Source organism: Mastigoproctus giganteus, chromosome 4 (assembly GCF_048544385.1).
Source record: "Mastigoproctus giganteus isolate SK-2022 chromosome 4, ASM4854438v1, whole genome shotgun sequence".
NCBI lineage: Eukaryota > Metazoa > Arthropoda > Arachnida > Uropygi > Thelyphonidae > Mastigoproctus > Mastigoproctus giganteus.
The window spans coordinates 245,003,036-245,021,559 of record NC_143578.1 but is presented as its reverse complement, the minus strand read 5'-3'; positions in this window follow the sequence as shown (position 1 = coordinate 245,021,559).

Here is an 18,524-nt window from a genome sequence, read left to right as displayed (position 1 = left end):
TTCATAAGGTTATCAATTAGCACCCCTCACCAATCAGGTTTCTCTTCTTAGAACCCTCTCCAGAAGTACTCTTTCCCAAGTGTGGCTTCCAGACCTGAACACATTTTAAATGTGGTCTCACCATCGTTATACATAGAGGGATGATGACATAACTGAATTAAATATTCTGCTTATGCTTTGGAACAACAACAGATGATTGGAGAAATTCACGAGACAGAGAGAATATAAGAACATCACTATATCAGGTTTCTCTATAGCAGTCATGCGAGCAGCTCAAAAAATGTCGTTTAAACAGTGACTTTAAAAGCTGCAGGTGTAATAAATGATTCAGTAAAATTATTATCAAATGTTAAAAATCATAAACAACCCAATATAACATTTAATTAATAAGACTGAAGTGGTACCGGAGAAGAATGTTCAGTCACAGTTTTCCGGAATGAAATAAATAAATAAACTCTTTTCGACTTTGTTTGAAGATTAATATAGATAAAAGCGTTTGCCATATTTAACCACAAATATTCTTTTGCAACATGTGAATAATGTTTTTTTTTTTTTTTTTTAATCCAAAAGTGAGGACTAATCTGCAAACAGAATATTTTGAAGGCTTGGTCATCCAAAGTAGTAAAGTGATTTCTTTAAATCACTGGCTGAAAAAAAGAAGCGACAAAAGTTTAATGCACTTGACCAAAACAAAAGTTCACGGTGAATCTTTGTCCAAATGAATATTTTTTTCATCTGGGTCTCGTGCTACTTCCTACTGGTTACAAAGGCAAACATTGAAAAACATTTTGGTTTCAGGATTTGATCACTTAATTAGGAAACACATAGTGGATAATATTTGAAATAAAATTCCCTTTTTCAGTTCACGAGAGAGCTGGCATTCCTTGGAGGAGGTGGTGGTGGTGCTTGTGAGCTCCGTATTTTTATTTTATAGCCTTTTGTATTATTTGAGTTGTGTTCGTTCTTTGCTACTGTTGGCATGCCTCTTTTAGCCAGGAGCTGTGCATTTGCTCCTCTAAAGGTGGCTGTTGCTTTAGTCTTTCCCTTTTCCTTCTCTTTTATTTTTTTTAGTCTTCTAGGAACAAATTCTATAACCCTACTAACAACATTAATCTGCAGTAACTATTTCGCGGTTTAAGCATTTCAATATCCTTACATTTGGCCTAATGTAGGTGAGTGGTTTGCATGGAAATTTGGCCGCTGTTTCTGCTAAATATGATTGTTTGCTCGTAAAAGATTATTTTCAAAATCATTTACTTATGGATTGGGCTGAGGTATAAAGAGAAAACACTTAAAAATGCTGAAGTTAAATAAAATCATATAGCGAGTCTTTCAGCCCTTAGTATTATTATTAGGAACCGATGAAAGGAAGCTTATACTGCATCTGCCAAAAAAATAAAGGAAAAACTCCCCACTGCACCTGTCCATCTCCTCTAATAATTTGCCTAATCCTTCCTTAATTTTATTCTATGTAAACCAGTAGAAATGGGTAACTATCCGTTTTTCCCAACAATCAACTGCCCTCTCACTGAAAGCAAATTTCCACACATCTATCCTGCAGCCATCCTTCTTCAATTTATATCCCCTTATAAATTCCACCAGTTATGTGCGTTGGTCTTTAACAGTTTTAGGTATACGTGATGTTTTAGCGTTACAACTGCTGTGTGGTAGAAACCAAAAAAAATTCATGGTAGTAAAGAAACATTAGCCATTCCTTTGACTTTCAAATTTTACGATCAACCTTGTAGGGATATGATAATTTTTTTGCATAAAATGTCTGATACTGTTCATATCAGAAGTGCAACTGATGACCATAAATGGTGGCAACCTCTTCCTGCTGGTTCGTATTACTTATCCTCAATCCTCATAATTTTGAACGAGAAACAAGGGCATCAAGTACTTACATAATTAATAATGGATACTGACTGTTATTGCTCTCTGAAGAGCATTGAACTAGGATCAATATTCTATGGAAATGGACCCAGCACTGAACCCAGATTTCATTGCGCCCATTGTTCTCAATATTTATCAATGATATTGATGAAAGTATATCAGGCTTAAGGTCCAAGTCAGCGGTTCCCAAAGTGTGTTCCGCGGAACCCCAGGATTCCGTGATAAAATTCAGGGGTTCCGCGAGACAAGGCGCCCTTTATATCTTTCTTGTTTCATAAAAATGGGTAGGTATTTTAAAAAAATGAAACAATTTAAGTTATGTAAAAAGTTACTCGAGAAAAATACACAAAAATTACGTTATTCATTATTTAAATGCATGAAATACATTTCGTTATGGAATCTGAAATATGTACTCCAAAATAAGAAAGATCAATTTTAATCAATTGAGAAGTAACGGAGAAAAATTTGACAAGACAGCTGAGGAAATGTGCATAAATACATTAAAAATCATTGTAGGCAGCCCATCGTCTACTGACTGTGACGTCACTGTACCAGCAGCACCGCCTGTATATTATAGTGTGGCCTTGGCCTCACGCGATCCTGCCAATCAGGACGTATTATCTTATATATATATAGTTAGGGTTCCCTAATTTTTGAAACAGCGTATAGGGGTTCCGCGACAAAAAAAATTTTGGGAACCGCTGTATGGTCTCTTTTCAGATGATACAAAGGTTGGCAGGGTGGTTACCAACAAGCATTAGCGTGCGCTACTACAAGATCTGGGAAAATGAGGTGAATGGACTGAGAAATGGCAGTTGAAGTTTAACACTGAAAATGCATGGTACTGCACAGGGGTAACAATAACCCCAGAGTAACTTACGAACTGTATGGTACTACAATCCATCAAGGTAGTGGAGAATGAAAAAGACCTGGGGTTACCCCCAGGTGCAGCCAGACATGAAATTCCCTGAGCAGTGCAGACATGCTGCTGGGACAGCTCATGGAGTTTTGTCAATGATATGCAGAAATTTTGCTGGCAGGGATAAAGTGATTATCCCTTTGTATAAGGCAATAGACAGGCCACACCTTGAGTACTGCATACAAGTCTGGAGGCCTCATTTTAGGAAAGATGTAGAGCTGCTGGAACGAGTACAGAGAAGTGCAACAAAATTAGTGACGGGAACAGAGTCGTGCTCTTACCAAGAAAGGCTTAAGCTCTGCAAATTGCAGCATCTGGAAACTAGGAAGGAGTAAAGTGATTTGACTGAGGTGCATGGGGCCTTGAATAGTTTGAGCAAGCTCAATGCTGATGGGATTCTTCCTCTTGGCCAGATTATGCACTTGAGGAGGCATGAATTCAATTGAGGAAAGACAGTTTCAGAATAGGTGTGAAGAATTTTGCCTTTAACCAGCAAGTGGTTGAATGCTGGAACAAACTTTTATACACTCACCAGACAAAAAATTAGAAATATTCATACAACATCAGGCAAAGGCCACATTTTGCCTGAATCATTCCTTCTGACTGCTAGTTCTATCCATCCCATGACATGTATGGGTGTGTCTGGCTCCAGAATTGACCATCCTTCAATTGAAATATTTCTCAATGCTTATTACGGTCGGTAGAGAACTGTGAAACTGAATTGCCCTTTTCACCATAAACCAGAAATTCTCAACTCGACTCACACCTTGAGAATAAGGGGGGCCAGGGTAGATGTTGGAAATGTTCCTCAACTACTCAAATACAATTTGTGCATGGTGGATAGCCGAACTGTCATCTTGACAGACAATCACAATCCAAGAAAAGTTGAACCAATGCAAGGTGAAGCTGGTCCAATATAACAAAAAGATATTCACTGGAAGTAACACATCCTTCTAACGGTATTAGCATATCTTCGGAAGGGTGTATTGAGTCCATACCAAAAGAACATGCTCCCATAACACCTACAGCTCTTGAGTGGAGTACACAAAACAGTCTGGATGCATGGCTTCATGAGACTTACACCACACTTTCATCTTATCACTGGCACAAAAAAAAAAGTGTAAATCAAAACTCACTAGAGCACATAATCTTTTACCACTGTTCCAGAGTCCATTGGATGCACCATTTCAGTGGAATCCAACGCCTTCCCAGCAAATCATCCTTGAAGTTTCCAAATGGATAATCAATCAGCTGCATCCCACAGCTTCTCAGTTAGTTTGTGGTGATTTCAATTTACCTCCTCAGCTATCTAATCTGAAAAAGGATCTTCTGGCACACTTGAGATGTGCTGATCTACAACTTATTAATGAAGCTCCAACCAGGGGGAATAAACTCTTAGATCTAGTTCTAGCCTCTATCCCTTGCACCCTTGATTACATTGCAAAAACGTCATTTGACTCTGATCATGTCCCAATACATGTGACTGCATATCTGCCAGCCCCCAAATTAGAAGCCAAAAGTACAACAAAAAAAGTTGACATCACTAGCCCCAACTTACTTGATGTAGATAAGTGCATCAGAGCAGCCTCTCTCATTCCCTGGGTGGCCTTAGAGACTTGTGACCCAGAGCTAGCTCTGAACATTCTCACAAACAGGATCAATCTCACAAACTGGATCAAAATCACAATCAGTCCATATACAAGACTTTGGTGGAATTCAGAACTCAAAATGAGTTTCCAGCTGAAGCAACAGCTCCATCGCACATGGAAACAGTCGCAAAATGTCAATGATCGCATCGTTTATTCAAGGGCACGGGCTCAATTTAATCGCCTGAAATCTGAGGCAATCAAATTATACGTTAACCGTTATCTGGCTAAAGGAAAAATTCCATACAAGAAAGTGAACCTTCATTTTCCTTTGCAACTTGATCCTGAATTGTGGCTCGATTTCGTCACAAGATTTAATCGTAATCCTATGCCAAACTCAGATCTGGCTATACTAACAGAGCCCACCCAGCAAGAAGTGTTGAACACCATTCAGATCACAAAACAACAGCTGATCGTCGCCATCAATTCTCTACCTGCCTCGTCACCCACTGGTGATGATGGAGTTCCCCAATTCATGCTGAAATGCCTAAGTCCGTACATTATTCAGCCACTTTTAATTATCTTCAACCAGTTACTCTCGAACCAGATTTTCCCACAGCAATGGACAAACTATCTCATCAAACCTTTAGCCAAAGTTCAGTCGCCATCGAAACCTAAACACTTCTGACCCATCTCCAACTCCTCCAGCCTGCTGAAGCTCGTGGAGAAGACCTTACTCCCCATCCTCACCAAGCAGATCTTGCCCAGTAATCCAGCCCAAATTCACTACTCCCTTCCAAACAGATCAACGATCACCAATCTGCTAGCGACCATGAATACTATCTTGTCAGCATTCGAGAAAAGGCACGAACTAGCTGTTACTTACTTAGACATTGAGGCTGCATTTGATACCGTCCAAGTAAACCAACTACTCACTCTCCTGGAATGCCACTTCCAGATCACTGGGAACATATTATGCTTTCTCTCCTCTCTTCTGCATAACAGAGTTATAAAGCTTCATACAGGAGATCGCACCCTTACTAGATCCGTCACCGCAGGAGTCCCACAAGGAGGAGTCCTTTCCGGCCTTCTGTTCTCATCTATTATCTTCCCACTGGTTGCACATTCTCGATGTCTACTGAGCTATGCAGATGATATCAAGATACTCACTCCCATCATCCCTGGTCAAGACCTTGATCCGGTAAAAACGGAAATTAACAACACACTCACTGCAGTCACATCTTACCTCTGCCAGTTCGGGCTCAAGATCAATCCTGCTAAGTCCGAATTCATGGTGTATTCATTGAAGCAAACTCCTTCTTCTCTCCAGCCTTCGGTCGGCAACACCCTCATCCCAATTGCATCCAGCCATCGTGATCTGGGCGTTGTATTCGACTCCAAACTTCGATTCAACGCCCACATAGACATGCTCCTCACACGTGCTTCAAGACTCTGTTGGATAGCAAAACAACATCTTCTTCATATCAGAGATAAAAAGACAACCGTGAGGTACATAAGAACAATTATCTTTCAACCTTTACGCTATGCTGCTGAAATTTGGGCGTCAGCGGCACCGTCAATAAAGAAACGAAACCACACTTTGCCACAGAATTCTGGCTTCTAAAGTAGGCCAACAGGAAGCACAACCTTCCAGCTCTAATTTGTACCACGCAGCTTGCCAACTCTCTCGGGATTCCACGGCTTCCCACCTTAGTCGACGACCAATGCCTCCTAGCAACAGTCAAGTTGATAACAGGCATAATTGAACACCTTCATTCTGGGATACCTGTGGCTGGAGGATTTCCCCTGCTGCCCTTAGGGCCAATCCCGAGCTCTACTCGCATTCAGCACGACTCCATCTCTCGGACAGGTTCCTCCCTCAGCAGATGTTGAAGCAAACCCAGGCACTTGATGCCGACCTTAACCAACTCGCTGTTGACTGGACTTACCGGAAAAAAATTATGACTAGTAGGACTAATCAGCAATGCCTGATGTGTACCTTGCATCTGTTCCTGTCTGATTGAGCTGGTGCTCTTATCTCGATGTTAAGTCAGCTCAATCAGACTTAACTCTCATAAGGAGTTCTCTCCTTTGTATCAAAATATGTTTTCATTTGTAAAATTACCTTTTTTTGTAAATAATTGTTCGATTTTCCGGGAAGTTTCGGGAGGCATTAAAAATGTAAACCCCTGGCTTTTTGGCCGCGAAGGGCATTAAAGATTATCTCTAATCTTTTGATTATTTACAGAAAGAAGTGGCTTTCATGTAGGTACACGACTACCAAATCTCATTTTCATATACTTTGGTTGGAAATTGAATTTTTTAGTCATTTGCTGCACACTAGACTTAAATTCTTGCATTCTCATTCTCGGAGTACTGACTTGCTGCTTCATTTCTTTCTTTTAGAGCTGCATTTTCCTTTTGTCATCCATGCATTGTATCCTTTTGGTATGGTTGCCTTTAACATGCCAGTGATTTGTTTTCTGAGTGTGGCTGCATGGCAAACATGCTCTAACAATAATATTTTTCTGAAAATTCAAAAATATTACCTGCATCCCCCATAACTGAATCAACTAAGAAGGATGGGTATAGTATTTATCAGATACCAAGGAACTGGTGATCTTATCATGTGACAACTGACTTGCATTTAATTATCTGCTAACATCAACTACAAAAGCATTCTAATTTTTTGGAAAGTTTGTGTAGAATCCAATGCAGCGGCTCCCAAACTACTGAGATCTACAGACCCCTTCAAAAAACAAAACAAAAAAAAAAAAAAAAAAAAAAAACAGAAAAAAAAAAATGTTTATTTTGTAATAACTGAGAGTCTGCGTGGGTAGCACAGTGGTACCGTCACCGTCCTCCCCACACCGGGTGGAAAAGGCCCGGGTTCGATTCCCGTCGATGACGGGAGGAACTTTAGTGGGCTTTTTTCACTCCGTGGCTGAGTTAGTCGGTCTCAGGCGTAGATAGCAAGGTTTTTTCCCTCAGAAACTGGGGTTTTTTCGTCCAGCAAAACAGGCAAATCGACCAGAGAACACACGCAATTTACAGACACGAATACGGGTTAATGTATTTAATTACGGGAAACCCTAAAATAATAATTTTTTTTTTTTTTTGTAATAACTGAGAGGAAAGTGGAGGAGAAATTGTTGAAGTTAAACATAAGAAAGACACTTGGGGTGGTTGGGATCTATCCAGTTATATTAAAGAAGGCAGCAAAGGAAGAAAGCAAACCCTTAGACATAATTATGAGAATTTCCTTAGACTCAGGAGAGCAGGGCTGAAGTGGAGGGTATACGCAGTATACCCTCTGGATTTTTTAGGTGATTAGCATATATCTTCTGGATATATATACAGGTATATGCCGTATACTCTCTGGAATTCGATTAATAAGCGCAGTATACTCTCTGCATACGTAATATTTACAGCGTATACCTTCTGCTGATTTTAATACGGCACTGCAGGAGAGGTCCCCATGGACTGCAGATGTGCAAATGTGACCCTAATTCACAAAGGAGGATCAAAGGGTGGCACAAGTAAATAGAGATTTATTACTTTCACTTCTGTTCCGGGAAAATTAAGGGAAGCACTGCAGGATCACCTAGACAAGACTTCAGCTATAATTCGGACACAGCATGGGTTTGTTAAGGGGAAGTCTTCTCTGACCAATTTGATTGGATACTATGATGTGGTCACAAAGAAACTGGATGCAAAAAATTATTTTGATATCATATACAGTATTTGGATTTCATGAAAGCTTTTGATACTGTTGCACATGGAAGATTACTGTACAAATTAGAGCAGAATGGTATTAAGGGTAGGTTGCTACAATGGATAAAAGGATGGTTGAGTGGGAGAAGACAGAAAGTGGTAATCAATGGACACTGCTCTTCGTTTACTTATGTTATTAGTGGAGTCCCTCAGGGTTCAGTGTTGGGTCCATTGTTGTTTTCTGTATTTCTGATATCGATGAAAATATATCAGGCTTAATGTCCAAGTTTGCAGACGATATGAGGGTGAGCAGGGTTGTTCATATATCTTAATGTTAATGACAGCACACTGCTGCAACAGGATCTGGAAAGGTTGAGCAAATGGGCGGAGAGGTGGCAAATGAAGTTTAACATTGACAAATGTAAAGTACTACATATGGGAAACAGCAACCCCAGAGTGACGTATCAACTGTGCGGTACTACACTCAAGGTAGTGGAGAATGAAATATACTTGGGGTGATTGTGCAGTCAGATATGAAGTTTGCTGAGTAGTGTAGACGGGTGCCAGGGTAGGTCATGGGGTTTTGTCAATGATATACAGGAATTTTTCTAGCAGGGATAAGGAGATGATTATCCCCTTGTATAGGGCAATGGTGAGGCCACAACCTGAGAATTCTATACAGTTCTGGAAACCTCATTTTCAGAAGGATGTAGAGATGCTGAAACGAGTACAGAGAACGGCAAACAAGGCTGGTGAAGGTAACAAAGGTGCGCTCTTATGAAGAAAGGCTTAAGTTCTACAATTTACAGTTTCTGAAGACTAAGCACCTGCGAGTTGATCTGTGATGTGAGCCTGCTCAATGGTTTGAGCAGGCTCAATGCTGATGGGATTCTTCCTCTAGCCCAGATTCCTCTAGCCTGAGGGAACATAAATTCAAATTGAGGAAAGGCAGTTGTGCAATAGATGCGCGAAAATTTCACCTTTACCCAGCGGGTAGTTGATTGCTGGAACAGATTTCCATCTGCCGTTGTAGAAGTTGACAGCTTAAATAAATTAAAGGCAGAACTACACAAACATTTGGACTGAATAGAGGGGTGAAATGGAAAAAAAGTAAATGATATCTGTAGGGCAGATATCATTTATTTTTTTTTGCTGATGCTGTATCTGTCATTTATTTTTAATGCTGATGCAGATATCATTTATTTTTTTTTGCTGATGCTGTAGTACTCGATAATTCCTATATTCTATTATATTATGAAAACAACAGGGATTACCTTTATTTTAGATATAGGAAGCTTCTTTTCCAGCCAACTCTTCTAGTCTAACGCGCTAATAATTCTTTGGGAAGGGGATATCAATTGTACAAAAAATGTGGGACATCTTCCCCACTATCAGAACCTTACAGTTCAGTCCCCTCGGTCTCAACATTGAGCGCTCAAGACTTCTGTCTTGAAACACCATACTTCTGGCAGCAAGGAAACCATTACGTGGAATGATATAAAATTAAATTTTTGAAGGTCTAAAAGCTTAATAAATATGGACCGATTATTCTCTTCGGTCAGCTAGTCCGACTTAAGGAATGTAGAGAATAATCCCCCCATATCCATTAAGCTCTTTATACCCCTAAATTTTAATTTTAATGTCAAGCTACAGGACCGAAAATTGATATCCCCTTCCCAAAGAATTATTAGCGCGTTGGACTAGAAAAGTTGGCTGGAAAAGAAGCTTTCTATATCTAAAATAAAGGTAATCCCTGTTGTTTTCATAATATATATATATATAAATACAAATTACTTTATACCCCTTCTAACGTCTTGCAGCTCCCAGGTTTGGGAGACGCTAATTTAATGTATTAATAGAATCTCCAGTAATTGTTTTAACATGAAACTAAAATTTCTGATGACAATATAACATCAGAAGTGGTAAATTCTAAGTGCTCGTATAAGACCATGTGTTCTTCCTCGCTATTAGCTTCCTTCAATTTAAGGGGAATGTAACTACCACAACAACACCTCCACCAGTTCCTCTCCGTTTTGTCTCCCCTAAACATAACCATCATATGTTGTATTAGTGTGAAGGTAGAGTAGAGAGGAGTAGAGGGGGCTTAGAGGGAAACAGGTATCCTGCGTGTTATCAGACACTCAGTCTAAAACACTGATGGATCCAATATCTCTCTATTACAGAAGATTTAGGAGAAGTCCAGTTGGCCTGCCTCCCTAAAATCTACTCATGCATACCTTCTGGGTGGTAAGTCCTGTTACGTCATTTAGGTGGCAACGAACGTGTACAGTGGTTCTCTTCAAGACGCCTGGTCAGCGTGAAGAGGAAAAGACCACACCCTCCAGCATATGACAGCACGACAAAACAAATGGCCATGTCCACTCCCCCCTCTTACGGCAGCGAGAGGATCAGAGTGGAAGCAGAGGGTGCTAAGAATCTCTGGGTACGACCAGGCTGCCATGCACGGAAACTGAACTTGGCCTGTTACAACGTAAGATCACTCATCGGTGAAGACAGGATATTAGAGCTGGGGGGCTCACATCTGGTGAGTATGGGCTTGGCACACCCAGGGTCCTGAGCTGGATATCATCATTCTTCTCTTTCTTGGTGATTCCCTTCTAATTTTGACACACTCTCTCTCTCTATCTCTCAGGGTTACTCGGGAACTGCTTTTTTTTTTTTTTTTCCTGGTGCAGCATAAGCCTCAGGCTTCCTAGAATTATATGGATATTAATAATAATAATAATAATAATAATAATAATAATAATAAAAAGGAATTAGAAAATTTGAATTGGAATATCATCGGTTTGGCTGAAACAAGAAGAAGAAATGAATCACTTATAAGTTTATCAAGTGGAAATCTGCTGTACACCAATGGGAACAGTGAACGGAGTGAAGGTGGAGTTGGGTTTCTGGTCCATAAAGATTTAAAAAACAACATTTTGGAATTCAAAAGTACATCACCAAGGGTGTCAAGACTGATACTCAAGATTTCTAAGAGGTACAAGCTAAAGGTTATAATGATTTATGCACCAACATCGAGCCACGATGATGAAGAGGTTGAAGAAATGTACACAGAAATTGAGAGTCTTCTAGATGTGCAGAAAACCCACTACACTATTATTATGGGGGACTTCAATGCTAAGGTTGGAAAAAGACAAAACAGCGCAGAAAGGGGAATTATAGGAAATTTTGGAATTGGTGAAAGAAATGAAAGAGGCGAAAGACTTGTGGAATTTGCAGAATCTCAAGGATTGTCGGTAATGAACACTTTTTTCAAGAAAAGGGTGAACAGAAAGTGGACATGGAGTCCAAATGGATTAACAACTAATGAAATCGACTTCATCCACACTAACAGAAGATATATTGTGAATGATGTTACCGTCCTGAATAAGGTAAATGTTGGAAGTGATCACAGAATGGTAAGATGTACACTTGATATAGATGTAGGAAAGGAAAAAACTGACTCGAGTAAATAATACAAAGGTCTTTGAGATAACAAAAGAGGAGAAAAAGCAGTATGTACTGGAACTTAAGAACAAGTTTGAGCTTCTGCAGACTGCTCAGGACCAAGATATCGATGAGGAATATTACAACTTTCTGAAAGTGATAACGCCCAAGAAATCTATAGGGAAAAAGAAATCCAAAGAAGAAAAAATTAGTCAAGAAACACTTGTTATGATGAACCGAAGGCGAAAAATGAAGAGCAAGTTAAACACTGACAAGGAAAAAATTGAGTATATTGAGTTATGCAAAGCCATTAGAAAGAGACTCAGAAAGGACATAAGAAGATTTAACACAAAAATTGCGTGACACTGGAGCAGCAATGAAAAACAGGAAACGAATTCGTGGTGCAAAACACGAGAAGCTTGAAACAAATCTTTTCGAGTGGTACCAACAAATGCGTGCATCTAATTTGCCAATATCAGGTCCGATTTTGCAAGAAAAGGCAAATTATCTAGCTCAGCAACACGGGATTAGCGACGTAAAATGCAGCAGTGGATGGCTCCAAAGATTTAAAGACAGGAATAACTTGATTTCGCGAAATGCTTGCAGTCTGCATTAGTTGACAAAGAAAACACTACAGACGGGTTGTGTTCTGTACGGTTCATCTTTGAAAAATATGAGGCAAAGGATATTTTTAATCTCGACGAGACGGGTTTATTTTACAATTTGCTGCCAAACAAAACATTTGCTGTTCGAGGAGAGTCGTCATGGTGGAGAATTAAGTAAACAAAGACTCGCTGTTGTTATGCTGCAATTCAGAGGGCAGTACAAAACTACGCCCATTTGTGATTGGTAAGTTTTCCAAGCCAAGATGTTTTAAAAAGCAGTTAACCAACTTCCCTGTGATTATAAGGCCAATAGATGTGCTTGGCTTATGATCAAAATTTTCCAGTCTTCGTTATCAAAATTGGACAGAATGGATTCAGAAAAAAGGAACATTTTGATGATTTTAAACCGTTGTACAGCACATTCTGCCGAGACACTTAAGTTGGCAAATATACGGCTGTTGTTTTTACCCACCAATGCCACCAGTTTAATGCAACCACTGGATAAAGGTATTATTTATAACCTTAAGAGAGCATATAGAGCTTGCCTGATAAGGTACTTGATCTGCAACATAGGAGGGAACGATTTGCAGCCAAATTGGAATGTCTTGGTTGCTATCCATAATCTTATTGCTTGGGAAAGTATTACATCAAGTGTAATAATGAACTGCTTCAGAAAGTGGCTTTGGTGGGAACATCATCGAAAAACATGGTCCAGCAGACGAATTTGATAGCAACAGTGTGGAATGGAGAAATTTGAAGGAGCATATGGATTTTTTTGGGGAATTGAAGATGGATGAAGTTGCTACCACTGCAATGCCAACACCAGAAGAGCTGCTGAGTACCAAACAAAACGATTATGTTTTTGTTACCAGTGACAGCTAAAGTGAAGCAGCACGCATACTGCCATCTAAAAAAAGATGCCCAAATGCATTGAACATAATAGAGAATGTGTTGGCCTGCAGTAACATTGAAAAAGAAACCACCATTGCATTTGATTACGTCTGTGCTGTAGTCAAAAATGCATATAGGACAAAAACTGTGCAAACAACATTGGATTCTGTCTTTAAATTAGATTAATTTATTAAAAAGTTAATGGTTTATATTTATTTTAATTCTTTTTACTGTGATACTAAAATATTGTATATATAAAAATATATACTGTACAATATTTTCATTTCCGTTAATATTGCTTTTCTCTTAGTTTATCTTACAAATAAAATAAAATCTTTAAAAAATGTTATTCCTATTACTGTAGTTAGAAAAGGCTTGTTATTTTTATTTTATTAATATTATTTATTATAATTTTTAGATATACAGTATGTACAAAAAAAATAATAAATAAAACGGTAAAATTTTGACTTTTGGGGGACCTCATTACTACAAACCTCGTTATTATTACAAACGTGAAAATTTAGGTCCATTGAACTTTGTATTAACGAGATTCCACTATATGCGCGCACACGTGTGTGTGTGTGTGTGTATATGAGTTCCTCATATGTAGACAATAAAAATATTTTATATCAACATAGTTCTGGAAATGCTTGGTTCCCGAGTTATTAACCAGAATGTCTCATCTCCTGCAGTGATTTCCTTCATCACAAGATACTGACAGAACCTGGTTTTCCATTCCGACCATGTACTTAAATCAGGAGCAAGCAGATATGCACTTTATGTAAGGTTTGTTTGGCGGACTGCAATGCTCTGTAGGCTCGTCATTTGTACCACGAAAGGTTCCCAGATCGATGTCCAGACAGGGAAACGTTTGAAGGTATCCATCGCTGCCTTTGTGAACATGGGACCTTTACACCTCATGCTCCCGACAGAGGATGACCAAGATCTACAACTCCTGAAGTAGAAGAGATTTTGGATGTTGTGTATGCCACTCCTGGAATCAGCACACGCAGAATAGCAATACAACTGGCTGTTCAACGAGTGTTGCGAGAACACCAACTGTATCCTTACCATCTGCAATGGGTACAGGCCTTGTCACCAGCAGTTTACCCTGCACGAGTAATGTTCTGCCAGTGGTTCTTGCAGCAGTTTGGTGGAACTCCTCACTTTCCTGCCTTAGTGATATTCACAGATGAAGCACAGTTCACACGAGACAGAATCCAAAACTTTCACAATCAGCATGTATGGGCTGAGGAAAACCCACATGCAATTCTTCCATCACATCACCAACAGCAGTTCAGCCTCAACGTCTGGGCGGGTGTTTTTGGTGATAAGTTATTTGAGCCCCATGTAGTTCCAAACAAACTCACAGGGCAAGCGTACAGAAACTTTCTGGAAAACATGCCTGATTTCTTGGATGACACTCCACTGATCATTTGTCAACAAGCACATTTCAGCTAACTAGCCCGCAATTACCTGAATCAAAGGTTTCCTGGTTGGTGGATAGGTAGAGATGGACCAACTGCCTGTCCTCCATGCTCACTGATTTAAACCCCCCAGATTTCTTCTTGTGGGGACATTTAAAGTCATTGGTGTATTCGACTCTGGTAGCTGATGTAGAAACTCTCCGCAATCGAATTGTAGCAGGTTGTGAGACATTGCAAAACATGCCAGGAATTTGGCATCGTCTTCGCGAGTCCATGAGATGGTAATGTGAGGCCTATATTCAGGCAGGTGGACATTTTGAACAATTGCTATAAGGTCATTAGCATTTAGCATTAGTAGAGGCATTTGATCCAAGAAAGCAAGCTTATGCAGCATCAGCCAATAAAAAATAAATAAAAAAATAAAGTAAAATAAATAAATAAAAAATAACCACTTCCACTTCACCCCTCTGTTCGTTCGAAATACCTGTCCAGCTGAGCCTTTAACTTATTTAGGCTATCAACTTCCACGACAAGGGATGGAAGTCTGTTCCACCTACCAACCACCCGCTGGCTAAACGCAAATTTCTGCACATCTATCCTACATGTCTTTCCTCAATTTGAATTTATGCCCTCTCAGGTGATTATTCTGAGCAAGAGGAAGAATCCCATCAGCATTGAGCATGCTCAAACCATTCAAGGCTTTGTACACCTCTATCAGATCACCTCGCTGGTGCCTAGTCTCCAGACACTGTAATTCGCAAAACTTACGCCTTTCTTCGTAAGAGCACCCCTTTGTTCCATCACATTCCTTTGTGATGTGAACAGTTGTCATAGACAGACCTTCAAAACTAGGAAACCAAGCATTTCCGGAACTGTTGATATAAAATATTTTTTCTGCACACGTGGAACTCATTCCTGAAGTTATGCCGTGTATTTTTGGACACCCTGTATATATATACACTCAGTACACAGTACAACTGTGAAGGGACACCACACCATGAAAGCTTCTATTTTAATGCTTTATATATATATATATATTTTTAATGCTTTTATGTATTTTAGTGCTTTTATTTTATATCTGGTTTAGTAATTTATGTATATATCTATTTATTTTAAGATTAACCTAAACCAGTTTGTCGGTTGTTACTAGAAATGATATAGTGATGCAGCCCAAGTTGAAGGCCTGTTTTCTAATGCTTTTGAAAATAACACATAGTGACGATAAATGATCCAAGCACCTGTGAGACTTCTGTCTTTAGTAGAAAATGAAATTTAAAGTATTCTACATGTCAACAAGATGTAGAATACTTTTTAAAATTATGAAATGTAACTTAAATGCTATTTAAGAGTTGTCTGGATGGAAAATTCAAGTCTAGATAATTATGACACAAACTCCACAAAGTTTGGGCTTAAACTGAAAATTTATTTGGTACTGAATGAAATTCAATTACACTTTAGTAAGTTAATGAGTAAATAACTTGACCCTGTACTCAACTGAACGACACCCTCACTTGTTTTTATTGATGACATTTCAAAACCAAAACTTTGGGTTTGAAAACTTTCAAACAAATCTAAAATGCTAGAGAAAAATGACAATAGGTATTGCTAATCTCAAGGCAGGGAACAAAACTGTTCAGTTTTTGATCAGCAAAATTCACATATACTCGTGTAATCAAAAATTTTTCAGATCTTCATGCCGATTAGTAGGAAACAAAATATAAAACACAATGAAATTTTCATCTTTATATATGCAAAGTGAAAACTTCAGAAGACAAATGTTATTATTATAAACAAAATTACAAAGTGTATTAATCAGACCTGCAATCTAATCCATGACAAACTAGAGGAAAGAAAGATTTATCAGCATAATATAGTTTTTTTTTGTTTTTTTTTACAATTAACCTACTACAATTCAGACTGCAGAATAGTTTAGGACTAAAGCCTCAGGATACGTAGGCAGTTATCTGACGTAAAGTTAGTGCAATTGCATCATTCCTGTACATAGCCAACTACTTAAGTAGTTTTAAATTGGCATCATTAAGTATATCTCATATTGTGAATATCTTCACAATGAGTTGCCATGATATTGCACTACCTCGAATAAGTAATACTTCACCCTAGAAGACTGTTGTTACTTATTCTCAGCAGATACCATTATCTATACGGCACCGTTTCGGAGCTCATTGGCTCCTCATCAGTGGGTGGGCAGGTACCCTGCTATTGCAATGATGACAAACCCAATTGCAACACCAGGGTGCCTGCCCACCCACTGATGAGGAGCCAATGAGCTCCGAAACAGTGCCGTATGGGTAATGGTATCTGCTGAGAATAAGTAACAACAGTCTTCTATGGTGAAGTGTTACTTATTTCAGGTAGTGTAATATCATGGCAACTCCTTGTGAAGGTATTCACAATAGGAGATATACTTAATGATGCCAATTTAAAACTACTTGAGTAGTTGGCTACATACATAAATGATGCAATTGCACTAACTTGTATATCAGTTAACTCCCTACGTAACCTGAGGCTTTAGCCCTAAACTATTCTGCAGTCTAAATTACTCCACACCATCAGTCATCTCTCATATTGTGCAGTTATACTTCGCAACTGAGTTGTCATCATTGCAACACCAGGGTACCTGCCCGCCCACCCACCCATCCACTGATGAGGAGCCAATAAGCTCCAAAACGGTTCCGTATGGTTGATGGTATCTGCTGAGGATAAGTAACAAGTCTCCTCCTATGGTGAAGCATTACTTATTCGTGGTAGTGCAATATCATGGCAATTCGTTATGAAGGTATTCACAGTATGAGATATACTTAATGATGCCAATTTAAAATTACTTAAGTAGTTGGCTACATACAGAAATGATGCAATTGCACTAACTTGTACATCAGCCTACTACAATTCATAATGCTTCTCACATGCCCAGAGCTAATAATGTAAATAGGTTAGGTTCATCTTATGGTAATTAAAAAATAGATTAATTTACTGCATGGTATATCACGTAAATGCATGGTATATCAATAAAAATGAAGAATGCAAATTTTCATGAGGAAAAAACGCATCTCTTTTCTCACCTTGTAAGACATGCATAACTGTATCTGAATCGTATCTCAACTTCTGGCCTGATGTCGAGATCATGCAGATGATTCAGAAACAGCATCAATTGGTTTAGCAAGTTGCATACCAGATGTGGGGTTTTGTATACTTGATATACATATAAACAAATATCCAACAGAGAAACAATAATTAGATTATTCCTTTAAGAAAATTAATGATTTTCAAGAATTTTGTATACCACAACTAATTTTTAATCAAGCATTTTAAAAAAAAAGGGCTTAAATAGTCAATTTTCTCATCACTAGAAAATGCATTTTAAATGTCTGTATATACCCACAATAGCCATAATGCACACGGAAAACATTAAAAATAACAGCTGTTCTGTGGGCCACATGTTAGTACTGGACAAGTGACAACAACGACGCTATTTTGATAAAATCGCTCATATACATCTCTTTTCAGGTGAATTGTGCTATTCTGTATGCAAATGCCATATCTTTTCAAAATATCCTTCTGGAACTGTACAAATATATACAATATCTCTTACATGACACTATTCAGTAACTACAAAAAAATGCAGTATGTACATATCTTAGAGAGTATAAAATAAGTAGAATAAAGCACTATGCATATCATTGTAAAACTATCTGTATCACAGGAAACCATCTTAAAATCTGCCACCAGTTTAACATTTAATATTAATCCAGTCTTATATTAATTAAAAACAATTTATTACAATATTTTCACATTAACAGTTCAACTTCAAATATTTTCCTTAGCTCCATAACAATTTTATTAAATTACAATTAAACATTTTAACAATGTGCATCTCTCCAATTTAGGGGGATAAACAATTAATTATATATAAAAAAATAAACTTTCTTGGAAATTTCAGTAACAGAATTTCCAATATTATTCCTGTAAGCTAATTGCAAAATAAGCTTACAAATCACAAATTTTATCTTTGATCAGAAAT